Source organism: Anguilla rostrata, chromosome 7 (genome assembly GCF_018555375.3).
Source record: "Anguilla rostrata isolate EN2019 chromosome 7, ASM1855537v3, whole genome shotgun sequence".
NCBI classification, from domain to species: Eukaryota; Metazoa; Chordata; class Actinopteri; order Anguilliformes; family Anguillidae; genus Anguilla; species Anguilla rostrata.
Genome location: NC_057939.1, coordinates 23467593 through 23482654, shown reverse-complemented (window position 1 = coordinate 23482654; position 15062 = coordinate 23467593).

Genomic DNA, 15062 nt, shown 5'->3' with positions numbered 1-15062 from the left:
AGTTAAATAATTTAATCATGGATACAAGTGCAGTCTGCTACTGTACATCATGTGAAAATGACAGAAATAAAGTGTAAAACAGGCCGGCCCTTGTCGGGCATCCCTGGCCTAGGGATAGGGAGGACTTCTGTCCCCCACATTTACAGTAATTACACAACATGGGATCGCCACTGTCCCATGTGCTCTTCAAAAGCCAGAAATTCCACAATAGCTGCCAAAAACAAATTAGGCCTTGTGTTGTGGCAGTACAGTTTGATCTCATTTTGGAATTGCAGAATTTTTTTGATTGCCCTGTAGCCTTGAGCTATGTTGAGTTTCTTCTTCTACCTCAGTGTGTTTGATATTCGCGTCACCCCAAATGATGGAATCAAATGAAAGGCATGGCCATTTAAATGCATTACCCATGAAATGTACTACTGATCTGGGGGCAGGATTTTGGATCCCCCTGATGTGTTGCCCTCATCAATTGATTTTGCATCAACGCAGAGACTCGGCTAATCCTGTGTTGTCTTACTATAGGGCATGGATCTGTTATTACTTGGCTTTGTTACAGCAGAAAATGAATCCCCGGGGATGGGTAAAGGGTAAAGCATGTTTCGGGCTGACTGTAAATGATGGTACAGCAGGCGATGCTTCTCCCCGTGTCATAGTCTGCCCTCTGTGGCTCCACTGAATAATGTTTATGAATGAGCCCAGGAGCTCCCATTGGCCGTACCACACTTTCCTGCCAGAACATTTTTCTTCTGTGACAAAGCTGGATTAAATCTTCCTTTTACCGCCTTAGAATCGGTTTTGTGCTTTTTATACATTCAACACCATATGAAATCCTTGCACACCCTATTAGAATCCTTGGCAGCTCCTTTTATGTACTATAGTGGAATCTGCTTTCAGCTTACTTTCACATTAAGATGTATAGTAAATATTTTCTATTAGGATATGGCTTAACTATATACAGTATATATCATTCACTGTAATTAATAAAATATGAATATTTTAATTGTATATATCAGTCTTCTCTGTATTTGAATCTGAGTTCAACAAATTTTGAAGTCCTCTAAACTAATTCCACAACTATTCAGTTCGGAAAATCAATTAAAACAAGTGAAAATATTTAAAAGATTAGTACATGAGAGTTGCTGTATGGGAAAAAAAAAGTTGCGCCCCGTCTCTCTCCCTCTCCCTCTCTCTCTAACCAATATTCCCTGGGAAATTTCTTAGAGGAAACATGATTCGTTTATTTTAATGAGCGAAGATGAGGCTGAGTGACACTAATGGGGAGGCATAAAAAATGGTGTCAATCTGGTGAGACGGCGGTTCACTGAACAACACATTAGTGATTAAATAAAAAAAGGCATTTCAAGTCCTTAAGCACGCCTTTCTTCTCAGTTCCTGCAATAGAAGGAAGAGGGAGTTAGAGGTGATTTAAAAATGATATTCATTATTAATAACTAGGATGACACGCAGTCATTTGAACTGGGCAGTCCTTGGGTACGAGGTGAAAAATGTCTTCATCGCCTATAACAGAAGAATGTTCTGCAAACACAGTTACTGTTTATTCAAGATACCCCCCACCCCCTTTTTTATTTTATTCAGAGGAAAATGCATAAAAGCCAAAGAATTCCAAGCAGGAAGGAGACATTGATGGCTAGCTAAGTGGCTATCCATGAAATGCCGTGGCCTCATTGACACTGAGACAGACAGAGGGAGCGGGGAATCAGATGGCAATTCTAAAGATAGAGTTCACTGGTTCAAAAAATCACAGACAAGTAATGATCCATTTTCGGTCTATTATTAACTGTTCAGTCTAACATGTAGAGGCACTTAAGAAGAATGGCAGTACTGCAATTTCACTGACTTTCAAAACAAAAAACGCTCCAGTGTAAGTAATAATAATAATGATAATAATAATAATAACAATAATAATAAGAAGAATAATACTACAAGCGGGTGGCACGGTGGTGCTGTGGGTAGCACTGTCATCTCACAGCAAGAAGGCCGTGGGTTCGAATCTCGGCTAGGGGCCTTTCTGTGTGGAGTTTGCATGTTCTCCCCGTGTCTGCGTGGGTTTCCGGGTACTCCGGTTTCTTCCCACAGTCTAAAGACATGCCAGAAGGCTAATTGGAGACTCATTGCCCATAGGTATGAGTGTGTCAGCGAATGGGGTGTGTGCCCTGCGATAGATTGGCGGCCTGTCTAAGGTGTATTCCTGCCTCTCACCCAATGCACGCTGGGGTAGGCTCCAGCCCAAGACAAAGATTAATAGATGTGTCCATCTATTACCTAACTGTGGTCCTCTGCTTCAACACGGCAACAGCACCCCGATTGACATAAACCTGCATGAGACTGAATAATTTCAACAAGAATATGCATATTAATATGAATCATATTATTACTCGATATTGCACAATTGTGGAACATATAATATTGTACTGACCTCTGTGACATATTTGTGATTTTTTTATTAATTTATCTAAAGTGGATTTTTCCGTTGGCAACTGTGCTTTTCTGCTATGTTTGATGAGTTCTAAACTATTTAAGAAAGAAAGAAAAGAAAGAAAAAGAGCAAAAACTGTTATTATTATTAGTAGTAGCAGTAATAGCCGTACAGCATTAATTAATTAATTAATTAATTATCTTTCTCATTTAAAATAAGCATTAAGTAGCCACCGAAATAGAATGGGCTTGGCAGGCACAGTAACTGATTCTGGAATGTCATGTTCTATTGTCCTTCTGCCTCATGCTCACAGTCAATTAGAGACCAGGGGTGTAGCTATCTTGAGCATGTTCTACCAATTATCAGAACCTATGGGTGTATTCTGGTCATGGCTCTGAGCAGTCATTTGGTAAATGCAGTTCTAACTGCATGATAATGCCACAGCACAATTTCTTGTTTTTAGTGCAACCTCTCTTATAAGCCAGGTATAAGAATAAATATAGATACCTCCTCTCTAACACCCTTACTCTGCTTGGTCCCTCAATAATAATAATAGTAGTAATAATAATAATAAAAACAGCAACAACAACAATATTAATATCCCCACGAATTCGGCCATAGAGAGATTTCTACTAATGCACAAGACATCAGGCTCACATCAGCGTTATCCAGTGTTATCATGTACAGCCTGAAAGGACTGCCTGTTCTGATTGTTTCAATATAGTCCTGAACCGACTGATCCAGCTCCTTGTCATCAGATCACATAACATGTAATAAACAGAGGTCAGAAAAGTCAAGCGGATCATCTCTATCTGCGCTCAGAGGGTGTCATCTAAAGATAGACAGCTACTCCTTTCTACGGCTGGATATTACTGCGAAATAAGTCAGCGTGTTCTCCTTTGATGAAATGTCATATTTCAGGCTGTAAATTTCCTGTGAAATTCTACACAGACTAATACTATCTTGAGAAGGCCATCAATACAATTAAACTGTTAATAACTGACCACGACAGAGATTTTTAAGCCAGACATAAACCTTATTATACTGAGAAAGAGTAAATGGGATAATAATATACAGAAAATATATAAAATATCTTGTAGGGTTACTTGATTCAAAAATAGCTCTGGAAATTTCTCAAACATATGACTGATGCCACCCATGATTTAATAAAAGTGTCAAGCCTTGCAAATCTATCACAAGAACAAATTAATAATTCAAAACGTGAGAGCCCAGCTGAAAATAAAGAGAGTCACATGGCTGATTCCATGCCTGTGTGAGTCCACACACACAGATACACACACACAAAGAGACATATACACTGCAAGCTCCATAATGTTTGGTACAAATACAATTTTTTTCTTTACTTGGCTCTGTACTCCACAATTTTAAATCTGTAATCAAATTCACGTGTGGTTCAGCTTTTATTTAATGGTATTTTTAAACATTTTGGTTTCACCATGAAGGAGTTGCAACGCGTTTTATGAACAGTCTCCCATTTCAGGGCACCATAATGTTTGGGACAAATGGCTTCACAGGTGTTTCTGATTAGGCGGGTATAAGAGAGCTTTCAGAATCTAGTTTTGATTCTAGCCTTTGATTGCCATGGGAGTCTGTTATTGGCATTTGTCAACATGATGATGGGAGTTCTGCCAATAGAAGTCAAGGAAGCTATTATGAGGCTGAGAAATTGAAAGAAAAAATAAAAAACAGAGACATAGGCCGAACCCTAGGCTTACCAAGATCAATTGTTTGGAACAGCATTAAGAAGAAAGAGCATGTGAGCTCAGAAATCACGAAGGGCCTGGTTGGCCAAGAAATACCTCAGTTGATGACTGAAGAATTCTCACCATAATGAGAAACCCCCCCCAAACTGCTGTCTGACAGCTCAGAAACACTCTTCAGGAGGCAGGTGTGGATGTGTCAGTGACTACTGTCCACAGAAGACTTCACAAACAGAAATACAGAGGCTACACTGAAAGATGCAAACCACTAATTGGCCACAAAAACAGGATGGCCAGGTTACGGCTTGCTAAGAAGCATCTAAAAGAGCCTGCAGAATTCAGGAAAAAGATCTTATGGACAGATGAGACCAAGATTCACTTGTATCAGAGTGATGGAACGAGCAAAGCGTGCAGGCAAAAGTAAACCACCTACGATCCAAAGCATCAATGACACATGATACTGGGGTGTTATGACGTGAGCATGTATTGTTGCTACAGATACTAACTCACTCGTCTTAATTTATGATGTAACTGCTGACAGCCACAGCAGAATGAACTCTGAAGTATACAAAAGCATCTTATCTGCTCAAGTTCAACAAAATGCCTCTAAATTCATTGGACGGCACTTCCTACGGCACAGCAATGATCCCAAACATACTCCTAAAGCAACAAAGGAATTTTTCAATGCTAAAAATGGGAAAATAGCTGCAGAAAAGGCCTGGCAGAGCATCACCAGAGAAGATGCTCAGCACCTGGTGATGTCTATGGGTCACAGACTACACACAGTCATAGCATGCAACAAAGTAGTAAACATGACTACCTTTATTTACATAGTAATAATATGTCCCAAACATTATGGTGCCCTGAAAAGGAGAAGCTATGTATAAAAAGTGCTGTAATTGCTAAATTGTGAAATCAATCAGTATAAAAATACCAATCGATAAAAGCTGAGAATGTGTGCTTTAATTAAAAGTGAATTGTTTGATTATAAATCTAAAATTGTGCAGTACACTGCCTAATAAAAAAAATCAATAAAAACAAAAAACTGCACTGGTGTGAGGTGATACTGTACTTATTAATTCAAGTAAAAAAAAAATGTTATTATTTCTTCTATTTTTGGTAGCTGGCTGTGTTGTTGACACCGACAGTACACATCACAGTTCACATTTCTTTTGTCTGACATCCTGGAGAAAGCATTTCTATATTATGTTGCTGATATTTCACAAAATATGCCGGCTTTTCAACAACAGAAGTTTCTGCCTCGTGCCCCTTAGAGATAGAGAGAAAGAGAACCCTGTATCTCAGCACCACCGCACAAATGTGCTTCTATTTCCATTGCACTTTCTCACTTACCATCAACTCTGAAACAAGTCAATAAGTGAACTAAATAAATTGCTTTCTCTTGAACAATGAAACCGGGGCTCCGGGGGCTTCTTAAATTTGACCTGACCTCTGCATTTCCCCGATGCAGAGAGTAGTAATTTGTTTGCTTAATGTTGTATTCCCATCCCCGTTCTTTAATGTTCTTGTTCATAAGTTGCTCTGTCCGTCACGGCAGTGCCCTCTCCGACGTGGGCAAGGTCTCGGGGGGGCCTCCGCTCTCTCTGAGGGGCGGAAGCTCCGCCTCCCGGTGCATCTGCCGCGTTCCCCGCTCCCCGAAGCCGCGCTGAGGCGCTGGGTTTATCTATAGCTCTGGTGACGGCATGTACCCCCCACTGTGTCTCCCGTCAGCTTCTGCCTGCGCGCACTCAGACCTGCGGATCTGCTGCGACTTGGCCTTGGGTAGCTCATGACGCAGGAGCCGCCTGCACCCGTAACAAAAGGACTGTTTCCCGTCTTTTTTTGCACAGTGATATCTACGCTGCGGGTTAAAATAGCTTTCCAGTAATGCAATTTTCTTTTTAAATGATATACTCATAAGCAAATGGTACAGGGGAAAATTATTTCTCACACGTATGTGTACATATATAAACACATCGGGTTTTCATTTCAACTGCTTTTCAAAAAAAAAAAAAAAAAAAACTGGGAACACACAATGTGAAGCATAGTAATGATAAGAGGGAGAATGAATAGCTGTTGTTCAAGCAGCCAGTACACACTCCTGTGCCTTCTCCCTGCCCTTACAAAGAGCGGCAGACGGGAGCAGGTGTGAGCATTCCTCTGCTCAGTCAACGCCGAATGAGCTTAAAGCAACACATTGCATTCATGCAGCTCCTTTCAGACTGCCTTCATTCCTCTCGGCGGCCTCCGAGCCCTTCAGAGCGAGAGGGCAAGGCGCTCAATCCGCCACGGCGCAGCGCCCTCCCCGCAGCCACTTTCTTCACCAGGGGGGCCAGGAAGAGCAGGATTTATTTCGGTAATTAAAGCATCGGATGATTGGATGGCCTGTGTGGGAATATGACCGGCGAGCAGGGTGCACCACACCCCCCCCCCCCCCCCCGACTCCCAGCACACTGCAACGTGATTCACGGCCCGGGTACTCATCCCCCACGCGCCGCCGCACGTGCTTCCTTTGTGAGAATCCTCGCTTCCGCGTCGCATTTGGAGACCGAGTGCCGAGTGTTGGGCCCTCACCTGCTTAAGGGAGCCTGCATCTGGCGTGATGTTTTAAGGATTTGCTTTGTGGCACACTTCAATAATGCATGGGAAACCTTGCGTTCAAGCAGTGTAACCAAGGTTCTACCTTAAAAAAATACCATTTGTAGATAAAATGCAAGGTGTGACACATGTTCAAAAGGATGGCCTTCATCAGATGCTATTTCATCATGCAGTTCTGAAATGGGGACGTACAATGAGTAGATTTTTTTTTTTTGTTTATCGTCATGTTATGCACCTCTTAAATCTATATATTTGGAGATTATCCCATGGCAGGCAACCCTGTTTATGCATTTAAAAATGTAGTTAACGTCGTTTGTTTTCATCATTTGCCACTACAACTGTTGTTTTTGTAGTTGTTTAATTCCACCATGTCTTTTGCATGGTTTCAGCTGGGAATTAATGAGTGTGTGCGTGTGTGTATGCTTGAATGTGTATATGTATGTCTTTATGTTTAAACCTTACATGCATGGTGTAACTGGAAAATTGGTTGCTAAATTAACTGGACCATCCCTGTTAATGAATAGTGTTTAATGAAGCAATGCCACATCAATGTGAGCTGACATTTTGGAAGATTCACAGCTCCTGAGCCATTGCTGTTCTAAGACTCACAGTTCTTCCGATGCCCTCTCTCAACGGGCAACAGTCATTTAATTGATTCATGTTTCACTAAAATTGGAAAGCCCATTTTTATTTCTGTTCATTTCCTTCTGGTGTCTATTTGTCAGTCTCCAGCGTGTTCCATTAAATATGTCATGTAAGTTATGTTTTTTATTTGCCTCCAAAATGCACCCTACACACCAGAGCCTGTTCCCCCCTACAGTGCCCTAGGAAAAGCTGCAACTTTCTCAATGGTTACTGTGCTGTGAAAACATTTTTAAAATCATAACCTCCATTGGCTCTGCCCACAGAGAAGGAAACACACACCCCGCCCCCACCAACTTCTCCAACACTAGTTTTTGTTGTTGCAGAGCTGACTGATAATCCAATAAAACATTTTCCATTTAGTCACCAAGTTCAGTAGCTAGTTAATGAAGTAATGGTTTTGCTAAGTTCACTAGCTAGTCACAGGTTAGCTATCTACCTGATGCATGTACATTGTTAAATAAGGCTACCCTCTATCCCAGACTTACCATTTACCCAATACACCTAGCCACAATTTGGTACTCTGCTGTATGTTTTACAATAGGAACATTCCAATAGTGGCAGCTGACCAGGATGTTTGGCGAAGCAAACCCACCATCACCTCTGGGATTCCCCCCAATGCAAATCAAAAAGTGAACCCTTGTTATTGCCATGCTTCGTCTGATGAGCTAGGCCATTTCTGAGCTGTTACACACTGACCACGTCACATGGCCAGCTGTAGGCAGAAAAGAGCTGTAGGCAGAAAACAGGTTTAAAATGCTTGACAACTCATCGCTATGGCTGTGCCATTTAAATTGAGCTGCCTTTTCTCAAAGGAACATTAGATGGAATATAATGACAAGTAGTTATGTACTTACACTTATTAAGTCAGATTCTCTCATAACTTATGCATATTCAATTGAAAAAGAAAATAATGTAATATTTTGTTAAGTTCTAACAATCCCAAGAATAGGTATTTGGCCATTTCTAATCCAATCTATTATTGCATATTTGTCAAACTAAAGTATTTCCGATCATTCTTTAGACAATATGTAATATTAGACAAACGAAACCTGAGTAAACACAAAACACTTTTTTTTTTTGATTACCCATTCATTAATTTAACGTAAAACATTTCTGATATCTATATCACCCATGTGAAAAAGTAACTGCCCTGTTATTTACTCAATTAACCAAATTTAATTGATAATTAGATTCAGAACACAGCCAGACTTCACTGCACAAGCATAAATAAGCATGGCAGCTACCATTATTTCACATGCGAATATGCACGAATGGATTCATTCAACCAACTGTTTCCAATGCACATATTTATTACAAACAAATTTGATGTTTGATGTTACAGTGGGAAATAATAGTTTTTCACTGTGAACAGTAAACATTGGGAAACAATAACACATAATAGACCTATGTTTCACTCATATAGAGAAATTGTTTTCTGAATTAGTCTCCGAGATGCAATGAACTACCAATAGAAAGTAGCTAGGCTTTCAGTGCAACTACAGTAGCCTACATCAGGTGAATTAGCGCTCTGCATGTTCAGACATCTGGCACATTTTGGGATTCTGGAATTACATTAAATTTTTATGTTTGTATATATGATATTTATCCTACTTTGATCGAATTTTGCTGATTACATACTGATTTGTGTCTTGACACGAACTGCAATGCCAGGTTCATACAGTTCCCTGTATTATCCAAATTTCATTCTCCTTATGCCCCCTAAATAATAGCTTCTGACGACCCAAGATTTAAATTAATCAAGCTCATGTCACGGGTTTTCCACACTGTTTTGTTATGCTTTGGCAAATGGATATCTCAGATTTTGCAAAAGACTCTGCAAACTGCATGCACCTTTGATCAAATCAAGCCTTATCTCCCTAATTTTGAACATCCATCTCCTGCAGAAGCACACTTAAACAACACATGACCAGCTATACAGCAAGCTCGCTGTTAGCTAGCCACGCCACCTTGTTGGACCATAAGTGTTTAAAACTCTAACTTACCGAGCCCACTCGCTGGACCAAACTGATAGGAGGTATGGGTCTCCCCTCTGCCTTCACTCACAATCTTTCTTCATAATTTAAGGACTGGGAAGAATCCCACAGAATCCTATCCACAATATTTACATCAACCGATTCAATTTTCTTCCAAATGCACCAAAAATGAAATGGGAAAAACTACCGTAACAAAAAGTGAGCTAGATTTGGCTAATGATAGCTAGCAAGTTAAATCACTACTGTTATCAATTTGCTAGCTATTAGCTAACAATTAGCTGGCTAACTGAGGTCTTAGTTTGCTGGAAAAACATGGGCTACTACTACTACTAACACCTCAATTTTTTTTTACAACAATTACTCTCTTTCTCTCTGTAAAACAGTAACTAACTTGCCTCTATTATCCAACAAGGAAACTTGCCGATGAAAATGAGTATAGCTATCGTGCTGGACTTCTGAACTCCTGAATAGTTAAATATTATGTCAATCATTAGGGCGATAATGTGCTAAAGAGCACGCATGATTGGAACGACGAGTGGGCGTCATAATCCACAACTGTCCATCGCTGTATTGCACGATACCAGGCATGTTTTTGAACTAAGGCACTTTGTTTTAGCTTCACAAGGAAAATAGTCATTATGGTGATAATTTAACATTGAAGAAAGATGTGGGGTGTGTTATGCATGTGCTTTTTTTCTTTTTTTGGTGAAGCACTGCTTCAGCTGTTGTCTAAGAGAAACCTCCTCTGGAACATTCTGTGGTAGGACCTTTCTGACAGCAGTCACCTCTTGTTTGAAAGGTCTTTTCTGAAAGCATAGAACCCAATCAGGGCTACGATACACCAAAAGCTTTCTGACACTCTGCACAAAACATGCATTTTTATAGGTTACGAGATACCATGGCTACTTATTGTATTTTTCAAAGTAACTTCATGTTACACTAATATAATTGTATAATAGGGTACTAATTCAAACTGCAGAGTGAGTATTGGGTCAGATGATACACCAAATGTGTATTCTCATTTTATACAAGCTCTATACAATTCTCTTTTCTTCTTTTTGGCATTAGAGAGCACCAGGAGTGGGTAGTTACTGACTACCTATTGATGAATCTATTTCTTTCTAAATGCATCTGGCTTTGTGTACTGTTATATGAATTTGCTAGGTCAATCTTTTGACTGGTTCACACAGTGATCTGGCCTCTTTGGTTCATGTTATAAACCACTTTGTTTTGCAAACAAAAACTTGGGCTGAATCCCTGGTTTTAGAACACAGAATTTGACATTCTAAACATTGCATTGTGCTGGATTTCTCTCACAGCAGCTCTCTCTATGACTGCTGCCAATTAAGCATGACTATTCCCCAATGTCTTTTTTTTAAAAAAGTACCTACTCCAGTTCTAAAGGGGGGAGGATGCCATCCACACAGTGCTAAAAAAAAGACAGGAGATTCACATTTATTATCGCTGAAATACAAAGGTAAAACATGAAAAGTAGTAAAGCAAATATTTGAGCTCATGCTGTCATCAGTGCTGGCCACTCCCACAGCCATATGCACTTCTTAATTACCTTCTGAAGTGCAGTTTTTCTTTTTTTTTTCTTTTTTGGAATGTATTTTTTTCCCCCTAAAGTTTCTCAGTCAGTATTCTAGAACTCGATTGCTTTCAATTACCAGTTTGTGATTGTGACATCAGCATTAGAATGTTCAGTTGAGAACATTCTAATCCCATATTTGTGATCTTACACTTTAGTGACTTTGTCTACTGCCAATGAACAAACGCTGAGGTGATTAGCTGAAGGTCAATTGCCTTCAGTTAGAATACTGGTGGCTAATACGTCAGATGACTTTTCTGATGTACAGTACCCATTTGTCAGGCTATCTTCAACATTGTGCCATGGTGTCTCACCAAAGGTGTCATTTCAATCTTGATTTCTGAAATGAGAACGCAAAATAGAATATAAAAATCCAAAGCAGCTGAATTTAAACTAGCGTGACAGACTCAAGAGCACACTACAGTGTTCATCAGCGTCAAACCCTTCCATGCTTTGATTAAACATCCGCTCTGCCCTTTCTTCTTCCCCGTGTGCAAAGTGATGGGTTGATTGCAACGGAAGGGTTCGGATCTTTAATACGTGTTCTCTTCTGGAAAACATGCTAACCCCATTGAAGACCATTATGTCGACGGCGGTCCTCAAAAGTGCCCCCGACCCAAACATGAAAGCTCTGAGCACAGATTTGCCAAAGGCAAGACTTTTCATACTGTAGGTAGTTTGTACAACTGACAGCTGATTTAACAAGGCTGATTACAACTGACAGGCGATTGCCCTACATAGCCATAATCAGTCCCAACAATGCTTATTCCCAGCGATCACGGGAGAGCTGTATTTTGACATTCTGCAAAGACGTACGCTGACCGAGGCATATCCGGCTTTAATGGATAGTGCGCTGTTAGCGTAATTATATATTTTTAAAAAATATCCTGTTCACGTTGTTCTAAAACTGTTAGTTAAATACAATGTCCCCCATTTTAACATGATTAGACATTTTATTCTAGTTAATAGACAGATAGGGAATGCATTTCTAAATGGGTCACAGAAATCCAATTTTGTAATACGTACATTTTGTTCATTATTTTGAAAACAAACTTCTATGGTGAGTTGCAGTTCTGTTAATTAATTTCAGGCTCTAAAATTGATATTACTGTGAAAAAATATATATATATTATTTACTTCTTGGCAAAGATTGTCCAGTAAAAATGTTTTCTTTTGCATCTGCTGTCGGCATGTTTGCTTATTAACACTAATAATCATTTAATAAATGCCAGTGTGTTCATTTAAACTGTTCTAGCTGTGTAACATACGTAATGGAGTGCCTTTTAAGGTAAATTAAGGATTAATCAATTTCAGAAGATAATATGGAAAATGTGTTCCAGGAAATCTGGCTGTTTGCTTCTGAAAAGGCGGGATAGTGTGGACAGTAAAGAAGAATCGCAATTTGAGTTTTATTATTTATTAAAAAAGTGCAACAGTGTCTGTTTCCTACCAGTCATGATTACTTGATGTACAGTAAAAAAAAAAAGATGTGCATATATATTGTTTAAAAAAAATATATATATATATATATATATATATATATATATATATATATGTATATATTATCTATTCACTGTCAGAAATTAAGGCTGTACAAAAGTGGAGGTTTTTGTGCATTAAGGGACATTTCACAAAGGTACCCTGAAAGTACAAAGTTCTGTTTTGGTAATAATAAGGACATTTTACAAGCACAAAAAGCACAAATGAATTATGTGTTGCAAGCTACTTTTTTTCTGAAAGTGTACTATATCAAGCGCGGAGTTACAAAAGCCAGCATACACTGTTTCCAAGTGTTTTGAGATGTGAGATGCACACTCTTAATTTTGAGTCTATTCAACTAGAGCATACTCTTTCTTAAAGGGGGTGGAGAGTGCATTTGCGTTACCCGAAGGTGTCAGTTTACTTTAAGATTTGACTTGTTTGTTTGTTTCTACTCGATTTTTTATTTTTTTTAATTTTTCTAAGAACTGCCTTCATCATCTGCAAACACACACCTGACTCACTGATGATATGCTTCCTGTTCCAGATGAGCACCCTTCAGAAGCCCTAACCGCATTCTTGACAGTTTCTCCTGGCATGTTTAAAATCAGTTTTGACATCGCAGGATTCCTCGAATCAACCGCAGTGCACACGCCACCATTTCTTTCCATTTTTTAACATCTTTGTTTTCAAGAAAGTAGGTCCTCCTTTTGTTAGCTTTCTATCAAGCTGCTTTGCAGCAGTGCTGATGTGGATACCTGTACTCCAGTGCCTGTAAGAATAAAGGGGATTTAATGCTTTTTATGATGGAACGGTCTGATGGGCACACAGTTCAAAGGTGACTTTAAGATGTATTAATTTGATTGGCACAGTTCCTTTGTAAATATACTAAATGGATACATTTGCATGGAAGGATCAGAATGGGCTGTGTCCGTGGTAATTATCACTTCCTGTTATTTTCCACCAGCAGGGTATCTGTACCAGCAGTTCTCATGCTGTTAGATTTAGATTAGATTTGGCATTTGATTTATAGCAAAGAAAAGTGTCCGTGAGTTATTGAATTGTGTCGTTTATCCTGTGATTTAGAAAATAAGAATAAAAAACTGATTTGGATGAACAGTGTCTATCACCCACCTTCCTCTCTCTGTCTCTTATTGCAAAACCTATGCACACGCACACACACACACGTATACACACAACCATGCACAAACGCACACGTGCACACTCACACAAGCACACATACACATACGTGCACAAACACTCAAGCATGCACACACACATGCACCCGTGAGCACTCACATGCACACACACACACACACACACACAGATGCTTTGTTCAGAAATATTTGACCACTGCAAGGAGTTCTGTTGTTTGAGTGTTCAAAAGTATCCAAAAGCCCCACACATCTCCACAGAGTGTGCCTCCCTTTATCTTCAGAAGTTACGAGCATAGCTAAGGAATGGAACCAGCAGCTGTGGAGATTGTTCTAGAATCACTGTTTATTAGTCAAACAGAACTTAAAAGAGAAGCAGAGACTTTGTTTTTCTCCGCATTTTGAATCTGCTCTTTTTGACTGCAATCAAAGTGTGCTCTGTCTGCTTCTGCAGGGAGAGTATTAAACGTTCGCCGTAAGTGAAGGATTGTGATCTCGTCGCTCCGATTTTCAGGAATGTGCCGCCACGTTTCTTGTTAATACAACCGATTATAGTGTCTTTGGGGAAAAGAATGGAACAAAGTTTTTTTGTTTCTTTTAGATCCTATTTTTATTTCCAATAGCAGGTAATTTTTTCTTTTCTCTGAAGCCCTTTCTCAAACTGGAGAACACAGTAGGATGTGTGTGTGTATATATATATATATATATATATATATATAAACTGTCACGTTTGGTGTCAGATCTTTTCCCAAGCACTTGTGTGTCATGTTGGCCCTCCACACCTGTCTCAGGCCCTCTATCTCAAACACACGCTCATCTGACTCTGGTGTGGGCAGTTCTTTTTTTCTTCACTTCCTCAGCCTTGGTCCCGCCGAGTCGTGCTGTCAGCCGTTTCCGTGAGAACCGAGGCGCCGGAGCGAGCCGGCGCAGCCTTTTGAGCGGCGGAGAGAGCGCGCGCCGCGAAACAGCAGTCCTGGCGCCGGGCCCTTCCGTGCCCGGGCGGACCCACTCCGACCGCCTCCTCAGAGGCACGGGTTATGCCCTCTTGAGTGTGAAAGAGAAGCGGCGCGGCGCCACGGAGAGCGCGTCCAGCGGGCCCACGCTCTGCGCCGGGCCAGACCGAGCGCGCTCAGACCGGCGGAGGTCTCCATGGAGACCGGCGGACACATTCGGCGGCGTTCGGACTCAACCACAGTGCACACTTCGCCCATTTTAATCTTCTTAGCCAAAGCACTGGACGGATGGGTACTTTAGCCACTCAGAATAAAGGGATTAAATTAATTCTGTGGAATGCCTATTAACACAGCACGCATGCTGATGAAGAATCCGTGAGAGAATTATCATTTTTGAGAGAGAGAGAGTTTTAGTTTTTTTTGTTTAAAAAAAAAACTGTGTCCAAATCTGTAGAGGCTCTACTACTACAGAAAAGAGAAGTAGCAGGGAGTG